The 23,356-nt window shown below is 35.6% G+C and overlaps 1 long non-coding RNA gene across 2 annotated transcripts in view; it reads left to right on the top strand.

Moving 5' to 3' along the window:
- LOC127160033 (uncharacterized) overlaps positions 1 to 23,356 on the top strand; it is a 56,496-nt gene that overhangs the window by 6,534 nt on the left and 26,606 nt on the right. Inside the window, exons 1-4 of one of the 2 annotated variants that reach the window (XR_007826633.1) lie at positions 9,200 to 9,257; positions 16,281 to 16,400; positions 19,891 to 20,086; positions 20,179 to 20,305. This is a non-coding gene — a long non-coding RNA (uncharacterized LOC127160033). Of the gene's footprint in view, positions 1 to 9,199; positions 9,258 to 16,280; positions 16,401 to 19,890; positions 20,087 to 20,178; positions 20,306 to 23,356 lie in introns of those variants that run through there. The other variant, XR_007826631.1, reaches the window with a different exon arrangement.

The following is a 23,356-nucleotide window of genomic DNA, read 5'->3' as shown; positions in this document are numbered from 1 at the left end:
TGTTTGTGTTCAATTACAAATCTTTCCACCACTCCACTAAAGTAAGGAGACTCTTTCTGAGTTGTATAGTACGTTTGTCTCTGTTGTGTGGCGCCCTCTACTGGAGAAAAAAAACATACAGGCCTACAAATACACATTGTTTAAATCACGAAAATATTTAGTTATCAACAGGAAAATATTTCTTAACTTTTATTTCATACGCATTATCATATAAAGAGTTCAGATGTAAAACCAGCTAAAAGCCATCTCGGTTAAAAAATGAGATAATGATGCTCTCGACACAAATTATACGTCCATCAAATACTTTTTCTTCATACACGCTAAAATACCAGCCTTAGCCAAAAATCAGAAGTACCGGTAGTTGCATAGAAACCTACACATCTGAGCCTGATAAAAATGCATTTTTTAAAGAAAGACGTCAGATGGATTTAGCTGGTTTTGCATCTGAACTCTTCATTTATAGACAAAGAAATGTATAAATAAATGTGAAAATAAATACATTTATTTTTTATTGGGTTTATTGAGATTTATTGGGTTTCATTCATATTTCATATTTTTATTTATTTATTTATTTTGCAGTGCTGCAATTTCACAGGGAATACTAATAATACATAAATCCATCTTTCGAGTTGGTTCTTTTTAGTCTGAATCGTCTGAAACAGTTCGGGGCTCGAACAGCACAAACTTATATTGAATCAAAACTCACCTTCAGACGTGCCGTTCAGACCCTGACTCACTCAGATGAGCCAAAATACAGGACTGTCTGATCCTGTGGTGCTGTTTTTGCCAACTCATTCAGCGCTTTAGTTTCTCCAGTGGTCTCTGAATAGTTCGGATTTGGACTGAAGACCATTAGCAGTGAAATGCGCATGTGTGAACCGAGCACTCGGATGAAGGGGTGAAATTAAGGTTTTTATGGATTCTCACTGTTTATGTCAAAAGGTAAGGTAATTAAGACTATTCACTTGATATGCTTTAGACAGGCAAAATTATTGGGTGCTTTAATAATATTGTGTATACGTTTCATGATTACGTAAACAAACCGGTGAATGGGTAATGTGAACCAATTCACTGAAACAAACTATTCCAAAGAACCAGTTTGCGAAATTTTACTGGATTTCCTTGTTTGAGTGAGGTTCTGGATTATGCTTAGTATGTTATAAATAATGTTCAATTTCTTGCATGGGCTGATTGTTTCGGTTTATAAAACCTCGATATATTGCCCTGGTGAGAAAAACAGCATATGCTGGTAGGCATGTTTTCATGCTGGGATGCTGGTTAGGTATGTTTTGGTGCTGGTTTAAGCTGGTCCTTTGCTGGTTGATGCTGGTCATTGACCAGCAACATTACCAGCATAAACCAGCAAAGGACCAGCATAAACCAGCATCAAAACATACCTACCAGCATATGCTGTTTTTTTTTTCACCAGGGTGGAGCCACGGGTATTCATTTTGTGTTCCCTGATATGTTTTTTTGACAGTTGCCTGTTGCCACTGACTAGCATTTTATAAATCACATAAAATATGATTGGATTCAAATCATATTCTATTGGGAAAAAATACTGGATGACCTCAGGGTGAGTAAATTAATCAAGTTTTCAAATTTGGGGAGAACTAACACATTTGGCAAGTGCTAAATGTGCACTAAATGTGTAGATCTAGTGAACAATGAAAGCAGACATACTGCAGTGCTGTTCTTTCATTTGAGGTTTAGACTGAGAACTTTATAAACATAAAGGTACTGGAAAAACAATGCACTCATTTCACACTTAGACCACCACTCTAGACAAAGGTGAAAGCCGTTAGTTGTCAAGTGCCAAAGCCAGTGAAACATTGTCCGGTTTTGGTTTAGCAAATTAGTTTAGATTGTAGAGTTGAAAATAACACTAGTAGCCTGGAATGAAATAGTCCGTTTATTATTTATTAATTCATCATTACATATTAATTTACCAATTTTGACATCAGTACATTACCAAATACAAATCTGAGGTGCGACTCAAGCCAGGCCATTAAAAAAAAAAATAATAAAATTTGACTTTTCCTTCTTTATTTTTATAATTAGATTTGTGATGAATCTGGAAATGCTGCTGTGTGTCTGTGTTCATACAGTCACACAATCCTAATTAATCAATAGCGACATTATCAATAGTATCAATGGTAACTAAGTGCCCACTTCCATATTTTATGCACATTATCAGGATATTATTACATGTTTAACCTAAAGAAAAACATAAAATTATAGCTGTTGGTTAAATAAAATAATTGTGATTAATATCATGACTTTCCAAGTCTTTAAAAAGCAGAATGAAGGATAGTTAATATCAAATGTAGTCAATTTGAACTTATTTATTTATTTATTGTTGCTTTCATTAGTATATATATTTTTTGTTTTACATTTTTCTCCAGATTTTTTAGGGTTGAACATCAAGAAGTATAAAATCAATCATACTCATGTGTTGATGACTTAGGCAGGTTAAGTACAGCATGGGTGCTGTTGGTTTGGCTGGACTAAATATTTTTATGCCGCTTGGAAAAATTCACCATGGCACATTGAAAGAGCAATATTAGCATTTTCAGCTACAGCTGAAAGAAATGAAGTTTTACAGAACACTATTGTACAGGTCATCAAGAATCCTCAGTAATAATCTGGATAGAAATTAATTTTAGTAATAAGGATGGATTCACATTTTTTAAGTGTAGATGGTCCTGATGCTGTTCTTTAACTTGCTGCGGTTGATCAGTGTTGAGTTGTTGTGATTGTTTCGCAGACCTTCTGTTTCCACCAAAAACATTTAATCGTCCTAAAATGGAACAATTTTTCATAATCAGTATTTGCAAAAGGTTGGAAGGTTGTATTATATATCTATATGTCTATGTCACATAAATCACATAAATAATAAAAACATAAGCATAAATAAAAGCATGCATTTAAAAGCATACATAAAGAATATTTACATATTTCATTAACTTCAGCTGCCTATGGAGAAAAGCATCAAAGCGATATATTTACCAATCAGCAGAATGAGCAGAAACCCGTTCATCAGCGCAGAGATGATGATGATGATGATGATAATCTGATATTGTGTCTGATTCTGATCAATGAACTCCACCACTGTATGATTGTAACACTCAGTTAGTTGAGGTGATTCTGTAAGAAAGTGTTCACAGTCTGTTACTGTTGCTGTTAGTGCAGTGATTGCAGATTTGTAGCACTGAAAACACTGATCATATATTATACAATTGTGACCATGGACCACAAAAAGTTAGTCATAAGGGTTTTTTTTTTTTTTTAATTGAGATTTATACATAATCCCAAAAAACAACAACAACAACAACAACAACAACAAAAAGATGAATAAATATGTGTTCCATTGATGTATGGTTTGTTAGGATAGGACAATATTTGAGATGCAAGTATTTGGAAATCTGGAAAATACTGAACAAAATTGCCTTTAAAGTCGTCCAAATGAAGTTCTTAGCAATGCATATTACCAATCAAATTTTTTTTTTATATATATTTATGGTATTAAATTTACAAAATATTTTCATGGAACATGATCTTTACTTAACATCCTAATGAATTTTGGCACAAAAGAAAAATCCAAAATTTTGACGCATACAGTGTATTGTTGGCCATTGCTACAAATATACCTGTGCTACTTATGAGTGGTTTTGTGGTCCAGGGTCACAACTTATAAATATAATTATGTTTTCATAAGTATCTAAAACAGTGAAGCAGTAAATAACATGTATGTATGTAAGTAGTGTTCATGTGTTTATCACTGCAAATTAACTCACCAGTGATGTATATTTTGGTGCTGTTGCTGAGTTTTGGAGGCGTACCTGTTTTCATACAGTAATAAACTCCTAATTCATCAGCAGTGACATTATTTATAACCAGACGATGTTTAAACTGCACTGAATATTTCTTTCTGAAAGTTTTGTTATAGTGAAAAGGTGATGAGGTTGAAAATGATCGTAGAATCACTGTTGGAGGATCTGCTGTTTTGTGTAAAATCCAATAAACATCATTTTCATCAAGATCACAGTTTATGGTCACATTTGATCCCAAATCAGTTAGTAGATCTGACACTGCAGCTTGACAACACATTAATACACCTGTAAGATTAAAAAAATAAATAAGATTACCCACATAAAACCCATGTGATGCTTAACATAAAACTATTTTTAATATTAAGCTTACAAAGCATGTAAATATATTGATATCATGTAATAAACTCACAGAGCTGAAGCTGAATGATCTTCATGATGTTGTCGTGGTTAAACATATCAGTATGAAATCTGTTTCCCTCCAAACAATATTTGAGATGAAGTCACTGCAGCTCTGAACCAGAGACAGGAAGATTAAAAAAAAAAAAAAAACCTTCCTACGTCAAGCAGAGGAAGTCAAAATCAAATTAGTGTTCTGACATTTTTCTGTCATGGCCAACATTGCGCATTTCAGCAATGTGTGATCAGACCAGATCAGACTAAAATGGCTTTGTCTTGCTAACCAAGACTTTTTTGACATTTTTTAGATGCTCTGACCCAGTCATCTAGCCATCGCTATTTGGTCCTTGTCAAAGTCACTCACATCTTTTCACTTGCCCATTTTTTCTGTTTCCAACACATGAAGTTTAAGAATTGACTGTTCACTGTTGTGGTTGATCAGTGTAACTTCACCTCCCTTGCAACAACATCTCTTCTCTTCTCTGATGATGTTTACTTGCACGAGGGCAGAACAGCCTGTCACTCACATAATATCACAGCACTAGCAAACTACAATGATCCAGTCAACTCCAGAAAAATAAAATCAAGCCCTACTCTTTTTTCTTGTTCAAGAACACATTTTACTATACGTCACAATAAGGAAGAAAAGACTATCACAAGCCATTCCATGCAACTGACTGAATTACTTGCTCATAAAGACAGTCCCTTGCCACCACCTATTGGTGTAACAATGTAACCTGCACTGAAAATCTCTTGAAGATCAGAATCCAAAATAGAGAGGAACTACGAAAGCAAAGCTTCCCTCTGATACTCATGTAAGTCCATATACTCAAGTGATTTTTTCGTCTGTCAGCATTGTGCTTATTGAATACATTACAAATCGGTGACAAGGTCTGCACTGACAGCTACTGATGTGACAGCAGGATTTGGATGGGAAGGAAACAGAATGAAAGACAGGTAAAAGAGCACGTGAGTCACATGAAACCAAGAGAGGGGAAGCTACTGAATGTATAAAAGTCCACAAATGAACTGGTTCAAGGATAAAGAGTGAAGAAGGTGTCATCAAAAGGGCGGAAGGCAGACAAAGACAGAAGTATAAAGTGAAACGTAAAATTAAACTAATGCAAGTTCAGGTACGAATGACCTTTCCTGCATGGACTTGTGCAGAGATGGGAAGTAACTAAGTACAAATACTTTGTTAGTGTACTTAAGTAGATTTTTCTGGTATTACTCCTTACATTTTTTACACAAATATCTGTACTTTCTACTTCTTACATTTTCAAACCAGGTTAATCAGTATTTTGTGGATCACCATTCGATAACAAATCTCTAATAAATCATGGATCAGTTAGTCTTTACTGTGATGGGAAGTTCGCATCATTTTACCGACTCGGACCTTTGAGTCTCGTTCAGCAAAATGAACGAATCTTTTTTCGAGTCATTTCGTTCATTTTAGCAAAATATAATTAAAATGTTGTTACCTAACACATCTACTGCTACTGACACGTTGATCACACCTCAAACAAAACAAAACTATGCTATAAAAAACAGAAAAGATTAATTCATTGTTTACCTGGGTCTTTAGTCTATGATTAGCTCACCTCGCCTCTTATCTGACAAGTTTTCGGGTTTGAGTAGTTTGTCCATCACGTGACAGCTCAATAAGCTTAACCAACGCAGTCTGAGCCGGAAAGAGAATTGATTAGTTCATCTCTCGATTCTTCGGGTTCGAGTCGTTCGTTCATCACGTGACAGCCCCATAAGATGAACGAACGACTCCAAAAACCCGAAGACTCGAAACAGTTGAACTAATTCCAGTACAGAACCTAATAGGATGTTGCGCATGCGCGACTGAACGAATCACTCCCCGAGACGACTCGTTCGTCCCGAGTCACATTAAAGATTCATTCAAAATGAACGAATCGTTCAAGAACGACTCATCCCACCACTACTTTACCGGCAACATGATTCGGCTCGCGCGCGCTCCGCGTCTCCGCAAAACACTCCACTTTTTTCTAAAATATGTTAATTCCCAACTCCCCTAGAGTTAAACAGTTGAGTTTTACCGTTTCTGAATCCATTCAGCCGATCTCCGGGTCTGGTGGTAGCACTTTTAGCATAGCTTAGCATAGATAATTGCATCTGATTAGACCGATAGCATCTCATTAAAAAATGACTGAAGTGTTTCGACATTTTTCCTATTTAAAACTTGACTCTTCTGTAGTTACATCGTGTACTAAGACTGACGGAAAATGAAAAGTTGCGATTTTCTAGACCAATATGACTAGGAACTATATAGTCTCATTCTGGCGTAATAATCAAGGAACTTTGCTGCCGTATGGGTGCAGCAGGTGCAATGATATTACGCAACGCCTGAAAATAGGCTAACAGGGAGACTATTTTCAGACTATCAATGAAAAATCAAAAGGATAAACAATGCAGTTTTATTTCCAAAGCAGCCTTTGCTCATTTACCAAGGGTGCCAATATTTGTGGAGGGCACTGTATCATGGAAAATTAAGAGACTGACAAGGAAAATGGAAGTTTTAAGATAGAGACTTTTTCTTATTTTGCACAGCCCCAGCCTAAGGTTTTAAACATTTATTTTAATGTGATAGGGTTGTCCATGGTTTAAGAATTTGTTGTGGGTGAATGGGATGGCATGGATAAGTGTGAGTTTTCCCAGCCTGAAATTTTGTCTCAGTCTGGCCCTGTTCTACATGTGGTTGTTTAGCCTTGATACATTCATTAGCCAACAAATTTTAAGTTATTTTGTATTAATGTGTCAATATGACGTGAGGTCCAGTTACCAGCGTGACACTAAAACAGGTAGTAGTAATGGGTACTTTTCACTTAAGTACATGTCTGAACTCATACTTCTTTACTTTTACTTAAGTAAAAAAGTGTAGTTAGTACTTCTACGTTTATCTGAGTATTTTTAAATGAGTACTTCTACTTGAGTGAAGGATGTGTACTTTTGCCACCTCTGGTATTAAGGCGGCATTTGGCTCACTCCAGACTTCAAAATGGAATTAGACACTGGATCTGCTTTATCTGTCATCTCCACAGCTGATTACAAGCAACTGTTCTCAAAAAACACTGATGCAAAAGACATCAGAGATATCAAAGATAAAAGTATCTCCAAAAGGAAAATTGCCAGTAACTGTAACTGTAGGATCTAACTGTGCGGGGCATTTAATAAAACAAACAAAACAATTACTAAATAACCAGGAACAAATGAGCACAGAGAAGCAACGAACAGAGGAACAGAGACACCAGCCATCCACAACATTCAAATAGGAAACAATGACTGACAAAGGACAAGGGAAACACAAAGACTATATAGATTAATCAGCAGGAAAAGGAAGTGTTGAAACATGACTTTGAAGAAACAATGACCTTTATTGATTTTGAACACCCCAGCTGACCCTCATCCTCAATGTAACTGTGTTGTTCTTCACACTTGCTACAAAGAATAGCTTTCGGAATAAAAACATCCTCAAACCTCCATTAATAAAAAAAAATAAATGTTGGTGTGTGCCTGTTATTTTAAACACATCATGGTTTAGGTTTACAAATGTTAAGCACATCAAATGAGATATTTTCCACATTGCAACACATTGCACAAAATGAGTAGATGGTCTCAAATACAAATCCTCTTCCAGATTTTTAATCAAACAGAACAAATTGCACTCATGCATGCAGCATCCTGAACTCTTCGCTAACCTTTTCCACTCAAACATGGTATTTTTTAAATAAATAAATAAAAGCAGTTTTAGTAGAAATATCTAAACATTCTTCAAATCAATATATTTAAATAACAAAACTCTGTATGGTCATAAGACTTGTTTTTGAGGGAAATGCTTTAGCAATTTTTTTTCTTGTATTTTTATGCTTTAATATACAAAATACACAGGAAATTATGCACAGAACTATAAACACATTATAATATTCAATATTCAGACATAAAATGTTTTTTTTTTTTCTCATTAACTGTCATACAGCATCTGTCTGAATGTTTGTATAGTGTGTTTGTCTCACACTTGAGACCACAATGAGAGCTGTTGCTGAAACTGAACATTTCTGTGCTGAACTTTGCAAAAATTTTTGCACTTGGTCAAGAACAATGTGGCTGCTAACTGTGTAAAACTTAAGACAAATGTTGTCAGACTCTTTGTTCATACAAATATCTTACTGGATTATTGCAATTAATGACAAAATAAATGTTTAAAAATATCAGCTGTGATTTTCTGCTGGTGCACTGAAGCAAAAGATTCTAACAACCATTTTAATATTATTTTATTTGGTGCTAACATGCCTAAAAACATGTCTAAATGCAGAAGCAATGGCAGTGGATATTAATATTATCTGTTACAGTTATTGAATCAATGGTGTTTGTGAGTCAGATGCTGAAGCAGGAAGTGGACAATTTCCATTAAATTAAAACAAGCAACATTCAACCAATTCTACTGATGACACTGCATTGTGCCTATAAAAAAGCTAAGTTTAAACTTAGATGAGTTTGGGACTTCTTTGCTTTTATTGGCCCTTTTGGATGTCCCTATTTTGGAAAACCACAGTACTTGCCTAAATCTCTTCTGACAGCCCTCTTTCACCTCCTACCAGACCATAATCTTGAGTCTCACGGTGCCTGAACAGTCTGTCAGGATCAAACACAAGAGAGAGGAACTATGAGCTCAGATCTGAAAACAGGTAATTTCTTGTTATAGAAAAATGTCAGCTGATTGTTAGTTAATTTTTGAAGACCATTTGAAAGGCAGATTTATGAAATTTATTTTCCCTGTTGTATTCATTTCCTCTTGTTCTTTTTTCTCTGTAGGTCAAAATGAGGAGGTTCCTGGAAATTCTGTGATCTTGTGCTGCTTTTACAGTGACAATAAACTGAAGACATGATGTTCAAGACATGACATTGTATTAAAAAATAATTAGAGAAATGTTTCATTTGAGGATCAGAATACCACACTTTTCCAGAGGATTTTACGAAAGGAAGATTCTCTCTCATTCTCATGTAAGTCTGAGTACATTTACTCATTTTATTAACTTCTGTTGAGTTCACTTATTATTGGATCAGTTGTCACATTAAATGGGTGGATGATTACAGCTGAAAAGCTGCTAAAAAGACCAGTTTATTGTTGTTATTATTACATATTAAATTTAATTATTGTTCAGTGAAACTGGCAAAATATTTTGTAGCCCAACCAATGAAACCAGATCAAAGTTTTTGTCATGTAATTTATTGATAAATTAAAGTCTAGACATCACATACAGTTCATTGGAGATTTGATATTAATACTGGTGAATTCTGTTGTTGAAGTAAATCTGAAAAAGATGAATGAATATCTGAGGCACATATCTGACCAGTTTTTCGTGGCTGCTGTGAACGTCAATTACATCTGATCATGTCATACAGAAGCAGAAAAGCTCATAATACTTTGATTAAAAACTAGTTTTTCACCCTAATTTATGAAATATTCTTATGCAGTATTGTCAAATAAAACATATATTGAAAATGTTGAGCCGCCATGATGATCATTGATTAATTCTGAATGAAACGCCGCTTATATAGATGACAGTATAGATGACGACGTCCAGTATAAAACCCGGGAAACGTAAAAAAAGAGACGTGGAAGCATCACTTAATTGTAATTTCTGCAACAAACGATTTTGCTAATTAATTTGCAGTGTCTATTAGAAAGTGTCTTTTGATCAACATTAAGAAGGGAGATAGCGTGGAGAGATAACTTTTACGTAAAAATGTATCTATTGATTGTGGGTCCAAATCAATTCATTAAAGTAAAATTCTTTAAAACATTGGTTTATCTCTTTAGTTGCGATACAGTGCGTCCCACATTTAGTCCTTTCACTTTCTATTCTAATTGTTTGTCTAGTAATTTATGGGACTTCTCTCTAAATTCTAAGTATTTCTGTTTAATGAAATGAAAAGTTCTATTAATTTTTATACAGACTATATTATTGTGCTTATAAATAGCTTACATTACTTATATTATACTTAAGTATCTAATGAGGGGTTTCATGCATTTTCAATGTCTGGGATTAAATGATGTTGTCCTAAAAGGCTTTTTTTTTGTAATGGACTAAAGGACTGTTTAAACAATCTAATGCCTAACAGCAATGGCTCTGCAACCATTAAGGAGTATATTGACTTTGCATTATTGTTGAGTGGCTCTGCTTTCACTGTGGGTGTCGTGGAGTTGTCAGTCATCATGCCTGCCTCACGTTATGTCTGGTACTCCAGAACTTGCTCACATCATGCCTGTTGCTCTAGGGCCTGCTCACGCCTCACATGAAGTGCCTGGCCAATATGGCCACTATGTATGGGGCCAAAATGGCCGCCGTGCCTGGGTCTCGTCCTGACATGGCTCCTAGTGTAACTCCCCAACTGCTCCCCGGGCACCGCAGCATTGGCTGCCCACTGCTCTGTGTGTTTACAATGTGTGTTTGTTTACTTCTCACTGCTCTGTGTGTGTGTGCACTTGGTTTTGAAATGCACCATTGTATGGTCAGTAGATGTCCTATCCAACTGCCTTTTACTTTTTTTAGGTCTCAAAAATTATCCATGCATTGTAAATGCCCTAAATTTATGTCATCTCTTTTAGTCAGCTATTTGATACTTTGTACAAAAGCCTGTGTTGGTAATGACTGCTTCAAGACTCCTCCTGTATGGAGAAAATAGTCGCATACATTGCTCAGGTGTGATTTTGGCCCATTCTTCCACACATGCAGTCTTCAAATCTTAAAAGTTCATTGGGCCTCTTCTATGAACTGGTCTTTAGTTCTTTCCATAAATTTTCTATTGGTTGGCTGGGCCAGTCCAGCAGCATCATTTTCTTTCTCTGAAACCAGCTGAGAGTTTTCTTGGCTGTGTGTTTGGGATCATTGTCTTGCTGAAATGTCCACCCTCTTTCATCTTCATCATTCTGGTAAATGGCGGCAGATTTTTTATCGAGAATGTCTCTGTACATTTTTCCATTCATTCCTTCTTTCCATTATATGAAGTTTGGCAGTGCCATATACTGAAAAACAGCCCATGCCATGGTGTTCCCACCTCCAAACTTGACTGTTGGTATGGTGTTTTTGGGGTGATGTGCAGTGCCATTTGATCTCCAAACATGGTGTGAATTATGGCATCCAAAGAGTTCAGTTTTGGTCTCATTTGACCAGACTATATTCTCCCAGTATGTCACAGGCTAATAAACCAATCATAGTCTCATTTTCCATTCCCTTTAAAGCCAGGTGCACTTGCACCATGGCAGATTCACTATTTATATGGTGGAATTTGCAACAGCAAAGACTTAATTCTTCTCCAGAGAGGAAATGGATCTGCTTGTGCTCAAGGTTAAAGCACATGAACAGACCATCTACGGGACAAGCCGGATTCCACTAAAGCTCCCTGACAATAATGCACAATAAAAATCTTTTACATTGTAATGCTTTCATTTTTATTATTTGGCATGTTTGTGTGCTGCTGAGTGTTCCAGTGTGTGTGCACGCATTGTGCACCTGCCTATATGCACATATTACTAACGCACCCTTCAAATAAATTGACTTTAGACCAGGGTTTAGTTAGTCAGTGGCGCAATCGTTTTCAGTTCACTCAAAATAGCAATGGACCATCTGCAAATAAAACTGTTTGAAAATCAGTATGCACAACTGTCAGCTTCTGGTGGATCCTACATTAGGACATTTTTGAAACTCCAGAGACACCTGCAGCTTCAAATACTGGTTTCTGCTCAACAGTGTTTTTTTGTGTGACAGAAAAATTTATTAATATGTCCTACAGAGTTCTTTCTGTGTTCTGAATCACTCACAAAATGATGAAATACCAGTTTTTGTGAAATACCAGTTGTTTCCATGTCTTTTTGTAGACATTGCACTAGTTAGTTGTTTTTTATCTTCAGAACGATCTTTCTTCTTTCTCATATTGCATGAGAACTGTGACCTGCTTAATAATGTAGTGCAATCTCTTGAATGTTTCCCTTTAACTCTCCCTGATCTTTTTGCACCCTAGCTAAGATCTCTAATGGCACCCCCTTCGCAGCCTCACAACTTAAACACTCAAAACTTAAACAACAACATTTCTAAGAACTAATCAGGTTCTTTTTACAAATTATGTAAATTAGCTGTCTTTTAATATGCATTGAACTTTTCAGTTCAATGAAACAGATAGTGACTGAACTACACATAGGCCATGAAAAACCCTAACCTGGCATCAAAAAGGCAGGATTGAATCCTATGATTACTGAATGAAACAGAAGTGACAACACATAACTATGAGTTTTAATGTTAATTACAAACAAAAAAAGCATGTTGTGTAAATGCAAGATTGCAGAAGAAATCTTATCAGCATGATGGTGCAAAATAACAGTTTTTGGTTTTAGTTAGACTAAAGCTATAGTTAAACCAGAATGTACTACAGACATGTTTTGGGCTCTTAATGCATTGGGGCACTTTAGTCCTTGATGGACCCTGTGATTCAAATGGGTTTGGACTCTTGACATAATTATAGAGTTAGGCTGATAAATAGTTTTTCCCCATTTCTTTGTCCAGGATTTTTTGGCCAGCTCTGAAATCATGTCTCGATGGCGCTATTGAGCCGCTGAACATGGCCCCTTCCCTAACACTATAAGAGCTGTGTTAGATTTGATGCAGTGCTGTGCAGATTAATCAGTGTGTGACATGAAAGTACAGTTATGGTGACCATATGTCCTCTTTTTCCTGGACATGTCCTCTTTTTGGACCTAAAAAAAGTGTCTAGCCAGGATTTCTAAATTCAACTTTTGCTTTCTACAGTCGCCATTCAATGTGTGCCTTTTTGTATTAAAGGCCTATGTGGAACTGTTTTCTTGATCAGGCTCCCACTGAATTTCGGGCCATTAGCGCCTGCTCACACAATCATTTTAATATTGAATTTTCGGGCATCAGGGAGGCACTATCTTTTGCAGAGTATTTAAATCTCTTTTAAATTAGTGGCTATTCACTTTCAGATTTTTTGTGATCACATGGACTCTGTATAAAGGGAGCACATCTTACAAGATCAGATATGTGTGCATTATCTTGAGCAAATCCTCCAGCATGATTTGTTAGTCATCTCTCCTTACTCTTGTCTTGACTCATGATCAGTTAAATCTGATTCCTGCAGCTTGTGCTGGAAGAAGGGTTGCCAAATCTGCATTTTTTTTTTACATCCAATTGGTTTGGTTTTAAATTGTTGAGAAGGGTTGATTTTGTCGCATGGGTTAAAAGTTTTAAATATTGCATATATTATATTTGACTGAAATACTTGTATTGAAACATTTTGAATTCTACCTGTGATAAAAATGAATTTAGGTTTGGCTACTTTGAGGGCTTTTTTGAGATGAGCAAAATGTGCAGGATCTCACATGGGCCTAATACTGCTTTTTTGTTGTTTTAAGATTTTGAAATTTTATTTTATTTACGTGGTGTTTTTATCATTCAAAATTGTCTGGGTGGTTAATAATACATTTTTCTGTGGTGTGACAAACTATATGTGAGAACACATATAAATATTGCTTTGCACAGACTTTAACAACTACACTGTAAATAAAATAAAAAAAACACAATTTGCTGAGTCAGCTTAAAATAATGCGTTACCCTGCTGCCTTAAAATTTTAAGTTCAGTCAACTAAAATAAGTTTAGTCAAAATGAAATGTTAAGAATGTACTAAGTAACAAATTAGATATTTGTGTTTGCTAAACTTAACAGATGGGTAAGTAACCCAGCTGCCTTAAAATATTGAATAAAAGGTTGAATAACCTTTTTTGAGTTGACTGAACTTAAAATTTTAAGGCAGCCAGGTTACAAATTATTTTAAGTTGACTCAACAAATTGTTTTTTACAGTGTAGTCTGATCATTCTGAGAACAGGCTTTATGTCCATATAATACAGAAACACTATACAACAATGATATAACACATAGAATACAAATGTTCACATAACTTTACACTTCAAGACTTTACTACTGTGCTGGAGACACAATGTATGTAATAAAGACTGAATGTAATAAAAGATGAATTGGATTAGTTTTCATTGGTTCTTTCTGTGAATGAAATAAAGGAGACACTGTTTTGTGTTGTTATGTTCTTACTGTTTTACAGATTACCATTTACAGGTTCTTTGCTTGTTTTATCATATAACAAAATAAGAATGAACCTATTGCTATAGTTCAAGGACTGAGCAGATCAGTATGTTGCCGCTGTAACACTTCTGTACCACAAAAATGTGTGTATTTACAGTGTTTATTAGAGCAAATATCAGTAAATATATTTATACTGAAAAGCCCCTCCCGTTTCTCTCTGGTCTGCCCTGGCTCTACATGATCCCAGAGCCCAGCCCACCATCTTTCTGCTGTGCAGAGCCCAAGCCCAAGCCCAAGCCCACCGCGGCTGGCAAGCCATCGCCATACAGAGCGACAGAGCCGAGGATTGCCATTGATCCGATGCTGCAAATGATGTCAGACCAGGTGTGAGATCTGGCTATAATGCCTGTCGGCTCTGCCTTGGTCTGTCGTTGACCATCCTTCGCCTTGGGACTCCACTCCTCCGGCTTTGCCTCGTCCCTCTGTCTCCATCAGGCTCCTCCATTCCTTTGGCTCCACCTTGGTCCTCTGTCGCTCTGGCTTCACCACGGCCTTCCGGATCCACGTTTCTGCATCGGCCCTCCGGATCCTCCTCGTCACTCTGGCTCATCGGCTCTCTGTCTCCGCTTTGAGTCCCACCTGGCGCCAAACCTCTCCTGTTTCTTTCTGGTCTGCCCTGGCTCCCCCTGTCTCACTCCCCCCACCCCCCAACGTCTCCACCACTCCACCATGCACTCTGTCTGCTGTCCTGAGCCTCTTCCTGTGCCTCCTCCCAAGTTCCCACCCATCCCTCCCTCAGTTGTTTCTATGGCGTGAGGACGCACCTTCCGGGAGGGGGGCGATATGTCACAGATCTGGCCATTTTATGTGTATTTTTTTTTGCCCCCATGACCCAGTTTCTCCCTTGTTTGATTGTCTAAATTTGTATTCAGGTGTGTCTCGTTAAATATCTGATTTAACACAGTATTTAAAGTGTTGTCTGCCCCATGTTTTCTTGTCCGGTGTTGAACGTCTTCCTGTGATGTGCTGCGTGTGTCTCCTGCCTGCCTGTGTTACACCGTGGATGTTTATTAAAGACTGTGGCTTCTTATTAACCCTTGTTTCCTTGTTCCTCACTTCCAGCTGTAACAGACGCTGACAATGCTGAATGTAAAACATCAGCTGACATGCAAACTAAATACACACTGTAGTATACACTACAGTACATGTATTTGAGAACCAGTCTGATCTCTATCAGAACAAACTTCAGCATCATTATGTACATACTGTATAGTACACAAACACAATACAGCAGTATGAGACGTACAATACAAAATGCTCTGTTTCTGCATGGCAGGTGTTTGTTGGATAAATAATATGTTAAACCAAAGACAAATGACAAACATGATAATGAAAATAAAGGATATAAAACAAATGTGTGCCAAAGTGAGTTCATTCTTATTAAAATAACCATAAAGAAAACGTATAAAACCAAACCCATATGCCGACATGCCTTTGAGACAAATATGAATGAAATTGAATGACAAATATATGAAAAGGCTTGTTTAATGTTGTTTTTTTTTTACTTATTTTTTCAACAATCAACCTCTATTAACTAAATCAAAACAATACTCATCACCATTTTTGTTTTGTTTTGTTCTTATTACATGCTTTTATTGTATAATGTTAAATGATAACATTTAACACAAGAAATAATTAATAAATCAGTGTGTTGTGTGAGTTCAACTCTATTATTGCCCACTAAACACTAAACACAATAAGTAGGTGGTGTCTTTAACCTTTAAAGATTTGCATCATCTACATTTCCATTTTCTGATCAGTGTCTCAAATGCAAATCCTTTTCCGGGTTTTATGAAAACAAGCTGAACAGCTCTTATTACCAGTAAAGCCACAATATGTGCTCTTGTATGCAGCAGCCTGAACTCTTCATGGATTGAACCCAATGACAGCTGGAATATATAGACATCATTCAGAGAAATGTTTCACTAGAGGATCAGAATACAACTTTTTACAAGCTTCAGTCTCATACTCATGTAAGTCTAAATGCATTTACTCAGTTAATGTACTGCTGTTTATTTCATTTATGTAAAACACCACATCAGATGTAAGGATGGCTATAGCAACCTGTAGTAAAGACCAACTTATTGTCATCATCAAAGAGATCAGAATCCAGTAAATCTGAATGAATACCTGGTGCGATGTCTAATCAGTTTTTTGCTGTTGACATCAATTACGTCAGATCATATCAAACTATTACTATTTCTCCTAAATTCCAAATAAACATATTGTCATTTAGAGCATTTATTTGCAGAAAATAACAACTGGTTAAAATAACCAAAAATATGCAGTTTTAATCCAAAGAGAACAAGTTCATGTACATTTTTAAACAACACAATACTAATGTTTTTAGGAAGAATTCAGAAATCAATATTTGGTGGAATAACTCAAAACTGTCATAAATGTTACAAAAAAGAAGAAAACTTAGGAAGAGAAAAACTAGCAAGATAAAGGTATCATGTAAGCTAAACTGGGCTATGTTTCGAGCTAATTTTAGCTAGCTAGTTAATTAGCATAGCCTAGGTAGTGTTTATTTTTGTTTTAGGAAAGTTCATGTTTGATTAAACATCCATAAATAGCCTTGACATCTTAATATATTATAATATAAAATGTTACTAAGATAAATGTAGATTGAAGTTTTTGTCTTCTATGTAAAAATAACTTTCCATGGTACCCTAGTGAAAAATAAATATACTAAAATATATTTAAAATACATTTATTTCATGCTAAGTGTACTACAAATACATGTATATTTTAAGTACTTAATAAAAAACACCATGCAATTGTACTTTTAGTATATTAAACTGATATTTAAAGTCTGATAAGAAACAACTAATTTTGAATGTAAATACTAATATTAATTTAGATTTAATATTAATATTAAGAAATGTGTAATGTACACAAGTAGTACTCCAAATAAAATTGAATTACATTTTTTATATCAGTCTCGAGAGATATGTCAGTAAGTATGTTAATAGACTTGAACTATACTTAGTATAAAATAAATGCATTTTAATTCTATTACTTTTTCACTAGGTTATACTGTATTTTTGTAAGACAAATAAGCTCATAAACTTGGTACTGACAAAAGCTTAACATTATTTACATTGCTATTATATTCCAATATCAGTTAGCTATTCAGTGGACAGCTGGCTTGTTTAATAATTTATGTTGTTAAAATAACATTCTGTTTCAACTATACTCTTATGAAAATTCCCTAGGGGCGCTGTTGAGAGGTGGGAGTGCTAGTGCTACAGCTGACAATAATACAGCAGTTGAGTTTTCCTCAATCCCAGATCAACAGATGTATTTGGATAACCCATTTTTACAGACAGTTGCATTACCTTAAAATGGTTCATTTGTTTACAGTAAATGCATTGTCTGTTGGTTTATTTCAGCTTAGGGCCCCATAAAGGCTTGAGCCAGCCCTGCTTGTAGGCCTCTCCAGATCTCTTGTCTATTAGTCAAATGGTGGAGCAAAGTTGGGCAAAGCTGAAAATTGGACTCATCAGAGATGACCTTACTTTAGTCCTCTATGGCCCAATCTTTATGCTCTTTTGCAAACCTCAGCCAGACCCAATTATTGCCTGAAGCTTAACTTAAAGGTAAATATTGGTTTGCAAACACAAAAGTTGTAGGTTAGACCGCAGTCGTTTGTTCATGTCAGTCATGGCCCAATTTAAACTGCATGTCAGTATAATGTTCCTGAGGCTTTCAGAAACACAGATGCAAAACAAAGGCACTTTTAGCCCCAGCAAGACCTGCATCTCCTCTGATCACTTCATTTAGTGACAAGTTAATCATAAAACCATCCAGACACAACAGCAGTGTGTCTTAATGATTCAGCTGGTTCATGTTTCTAGCTTCCGTCGGTTCATTGTTCTTGCTTAATGATATTTATTGTGCAACATCAGATCTTCGTTTACTGTTACATTCATATGTGTAAATAAAAAGCATCAAAATAAGAGTAAATCAACACAGAAAGCTTCATATTGATTCAAATTGACTGATATTCTGAATAAAAAAATATTTAATTGTAACGCTACTTTAATATTAGCCTTACAATGAAAATTAAGTAATTTGGCACAAACAGGATGAGAACAATATACTGTGTGTCTGTGTGTGTGTGTGTGTGTATGCGTGCATTTACATGTTTGTTTTGCTTGTGTTGTTTCTGTTAAGGCAGACGACAGCAAGTCAGTGGGTTTGTTTAGTCTCATAAATAATAAATAATAATCTTAACAGAAAAAAAGAGAAGAGATGTTTAGATACTAGATGTTCTGCATTAAATTAGCTGTAAATACAGAGAGAAAGAAAGAGGGAACAAACAACAACCCAGCTAACAGGAAACATTCTCACAACTCTCTTTTAAAGTTATGAACAAACATTCTTTCAATAACATTAAAAGTGCAATAGAAGATCTTGGAAAATGCTAACTTTAGCCTGATAGCACTGAAAGCAAACATCCCACCCTCCCAGCAAATCGCCGTCCAAAGCCAGGCCTCCTGAATGCATGAAGGCACACAGACTACACGACCAGAGACAGCATTATTACACTACATTGTAACACCGAGTTGAAATCTTCAACAGCCCAAATAGGAAAACTGTGTGGTGCTAATAATGCACGGGAGACGAGAAGATGGCGGATTTTACCAGAGTTCAATAAAACTCCTTACGCATCGACACACTCATCAACATGGGGATTGCAGGAAAAATGTACACAAGCATACATTCAACTTAGGTCACGAACAGAAAGGAAATATGTGATCCTGGACCACAAAACCAGTCATAAGAGTCAATTTTATGAAACTGAAATTTATACAATGGCTGAGATACAACTATTTGAATATATGGAATCTGAGGGTGCAAAAAAAAAAAAAAAAAATATATATATATATATATATATTGAGAAAATCACCTTAAATCTTACCCAAATAAAGTTCTTAATAATGAATATTGCTAATCAAAAATTAAGTTTTGATATATTTACAGTAGGGATTTTACAAAAATATCTTCATGGAACATGATATTTACTTAATTTCCTAATGATTTTTGGCATAAAATCAATCATTTTGACCCATACAATATATTTTTGGCTATTGCTACAAATATACCCCAGGGACTTAAGACTGGTTTTGTGGTCCAGGGTCACATATATAAAATAAAGAGACAGATGCTGATAGAGCGAGTCATCTCTTCACCTTTCCAGATTGTACAGATACACATTATGCACATGCGCAGTTGTCCGTCAGAAGTTAAATTCACATTTAGTTTGAAGAATGCTGAAATGGAATGTTCCCTTAATGTTCAAATTATCAAGAAAAAAATGTAAACATTTTAAAAACTTGACATTCAAATTCAAAAAGTTCAAAAGCAACCGAACCTACATGCTGTTACTGTAGTAAACAAACAAAGTTTTAAAGGCAATTTCATGGCAAGGCTTTTTTTGCTTTCTCTCTCTTTTAGCTTCTCTGTAGATCATAATGAGGATGTTCTGGTGATTTGTAACAAAACCACAAAACACACTGCACTTGTCCACTTGCCTGACAACTCCTCCCATCAAATCGTCAGTAAATATTGCCTTTGAGTCTCACATCATTGAACAACGTGTCAGGATCAAAACAAGAGAGAGGACCTATGAGGAAGTTCCTTATGGTAACAGGTAATTTCTTGTTGTAGAAAAACTATTAATGAATTCATTTTTTAAAGACAATTTTGTGAAAAAGCCAGACTTCATCCCCTTTTTCTCTGTAGGTTAAAATGAGGACAGAAGGAACATATCAGACGTTATTCAGAGAATCGTCTCACAGGAGGAACAGGATCCAAAATACAATGTTTTCCCCGAGAAGTTCATGAAATGAAGCTTCGGTCACATATTCATGTAAGTGTAATTTACTGATGTTCATTTCATTATTGGATCAAATGTCACATCAGACATAAAGATGACTAGATGCCTGCTGAAAGACCAGTTTTTTTTTTTTATTATAGCCCATCAAACTTCATTTTTTAGTGAAACTAGCTTAATGCTTTGTGGTATAACCAATGAAATGAGGAATAAAAGCTTTTGTCATGTCTTTTATTGATGAATTAAAGCCCAGACATGACAAACAGTTGATTTGGGGATACAGTAAGATCAGAAGTATATTTAATATTAATAATGGTAAAAATCAGTAGAAGGTCAAGTATTGAATACACCTGAATATAAGTAAATCTGGGAAATATTGATTAATATTTGGTGGATAATATAGTCAAAATATAGTGAAATAAAGTATATATTGATAATTTGGGGTTTGTGTATTTAATGTTGGCCTTATCTGAATTAGCCCCAGTGGGCTGTGACCCTGATAATCAGGTAAGTTTGGATGTTTTTTTTTTGGCTTGTATGCTGTTGTTTTAATCATCAAATGCTTTGTGTAACTAGAATTAAAAGGAAAACTGTTGGTACATTAAACATTAATCTGTCGGTACCGATAGCCTTGTGGGCAGCACGCTGACATACAGCACTGCTGGGCATCTGGTGTTCAAAACTGTAACATATTTAGAGATTAATATAACATTTAGAGTTAATATAACACACACACACACACACACACACACATATATTTAGAGGATTTAGAGGATAATATAACACTTCCAAAACATCAAACAATAAATAAGTACAGTATACCCAAAAAATGACAATTTTCTTGCACACCACACTAACTGACATAACAAGGAAACTCAAACACACTGTTACCACACCACACTTGTGTAAATGGGAGTGAATATGTTCCTCCTCTCTAGTCACAATGAGCAGGCCTAGCTAGAACACAACAGAAATCAACAGAAAAGTACAAACGACAAACAACAAAAATGTGGAATTCACAAAACCATAATCTGTTCAGTAATCAACCAACAAACAGAGAAACAAACAAAGGTAGGTAAAACAGTAATCAATTGCATTGGACAGGCACAACACTTTATTGCTTTCAACTGATTATAGAAACTTTGAGCAAATTGCAACATGCATACATTTTGTGCAGTATGAGATACCAACCATTCAGCATCCACCACTCATCCAGATCAATATAACCAGCATGAAAGCATTTAAAGCACACATCTAAAATCAACAGAACTTCCCAGTGACAGACAACCACCTACATGCCAAACAATTCAGGCATGATGACCATCCTCATGGGAAGTGATGTTTATATAGGTAAATCACCCCATCTATGCAAATCACCCCGTCTATAACCCCAACAGCACATCCTATTGACTTGGCTACATTACAGGAAAATGATCTAGCATCCACTATATTATTAAGGGAAATAAATAGATACACATATAAATGCACTTGAAAACTGTGCGGTTTATGCTCTAAACTGCAAACTACAGGTTTATGCTCTAAACTCTAAACTACAAAAAGATATAGAAATACAGTGAGTTTTGCCATTTACTGTCATACTAAGTGTTTCCACTGCTCTACTATAGTAAGGAGCCTATTTTTGAATCGTTTGTAAAGTGTTTGTCTTCCTGTTGTTAGGCGCCCTCTACTGGACAAACCCAGAATCTAATCTTTGGAATAGTGTATACAGTGACTCTGCACAATACTGTATGAAGTGCTCTTGTAACAGCATTATTCAGTCTAACTTATACCATACTTATACTAATTAAGTCTAACTTAAATGTATTAAGCACACTGAAAATCTAAAAACCTACCCATCAAAAGAAACTTTTGCATTTTTACTTTCTCAAAAAAACTCATTCTATATGATTTATAAGCTTTTGTGCCCATGGGGACCTCAATTTAGGTCTCCACAGTCCCCATGACTCCCCCATGTGTATTCAGGTTTATTCCCCTACCAGAGTATAATGCAACTGATAATTAATGCAATTGAATTATATTTTTCACTGTTTGTACTTGGACAAATGACCTGCAGAGGGCAGCAGAGAAGCTATAAAACATACAGGAAAAAAAAAAAAAAAAAAAAAAAAAAAATGGGAATGGGACAGCGTCACAGTAAGTGTCTTTACAGAGGTGGCGCATTCAACCAGTATAACAAAGGAGCAGCATGGCATTAGCAGCAGAAGAGATTTATTGATATAAACTGAAATTAGCTTACCAGATCCTCCAGTGTTAATGTTACAAGCTGTAACAGCAACTTCAAACAGAAATCACTTACAGAAGTTTAAAAGATGATTGAAATGTAGACAAATGTATAGCATGCTCATATTAGATCTCATATTAGTATGAGACAGTAGCAAACTATGACTCTTGAACCTTGACCTTCTCGCCTCCATACCCTCATCGGGGGAAATAGTAAACTACCAGCCTAGTTTACAGTGTCTTCTAAATAAAATCTCTGAAGGCTAATCCAGCCTTAGAAATCCCCATTACAAAAAAACTGCATCATTACATAGTTGTCTGTGCACTTAAGCACAACACGGACAGGGAGTCAGGTTCCAAAAACAGACAGACACACAAATATGTTTACACAAAATATTAAAGGGATAGTTCACCCAAAAATGAAAATTCTGTCATTAATTACACACTCTCATGTCGTTCCAAACCTGTAAAACATCCGTTCCTCTTTAGAACACAAATTAAGATATAAGAGCTTTTGCATGGACAGAAACACAACTGACATGTTCAAGGCCTAGAAAGGTAGTAGGGACATTGTAAAAAAACCATAGTGTTGCAGTTGCAAATACTTTGGTACTCACATGTTTTTTTGTTTTGTATTTTTTTTGTTTGTGTTGGAACAACACACACACACACACACACACAAAAAAAAAACAGAGTAGAAAAGTCAAATCTGATACAATTCCACACAGAACCCAAAAATGCACTGGACAAAATTTTTGGTACCCTTAACTTCATATTTGGGAGCACCACCTTTGGAAAAAAATAACTCAAATGAGTCGCTTCCTGTAACCATAAATGAGTTTCTTA

The sequence above is a fragment of the Labeo rohita genome, unplaced genomic scaffold (genome assembly GCF_022985175.1).
Source record: "Labeo rohita strain BAU-BD-2019 unplaced genomic scaffold, IGBB_LRoh.1.0 scaffold_279, whole genome shotgun sequence".
Classification (NCBI taxonomy): Eukaryota; Metazoa; Chordata; class Actinopteri; order Cypriniformes; family Cyprinidae; genus Labeo; species Labeo rohita.
Note: the sequence above shows the minus strand (reverse complement) of the source record. Positions and strands in the feature narration are given on the sequence as shown.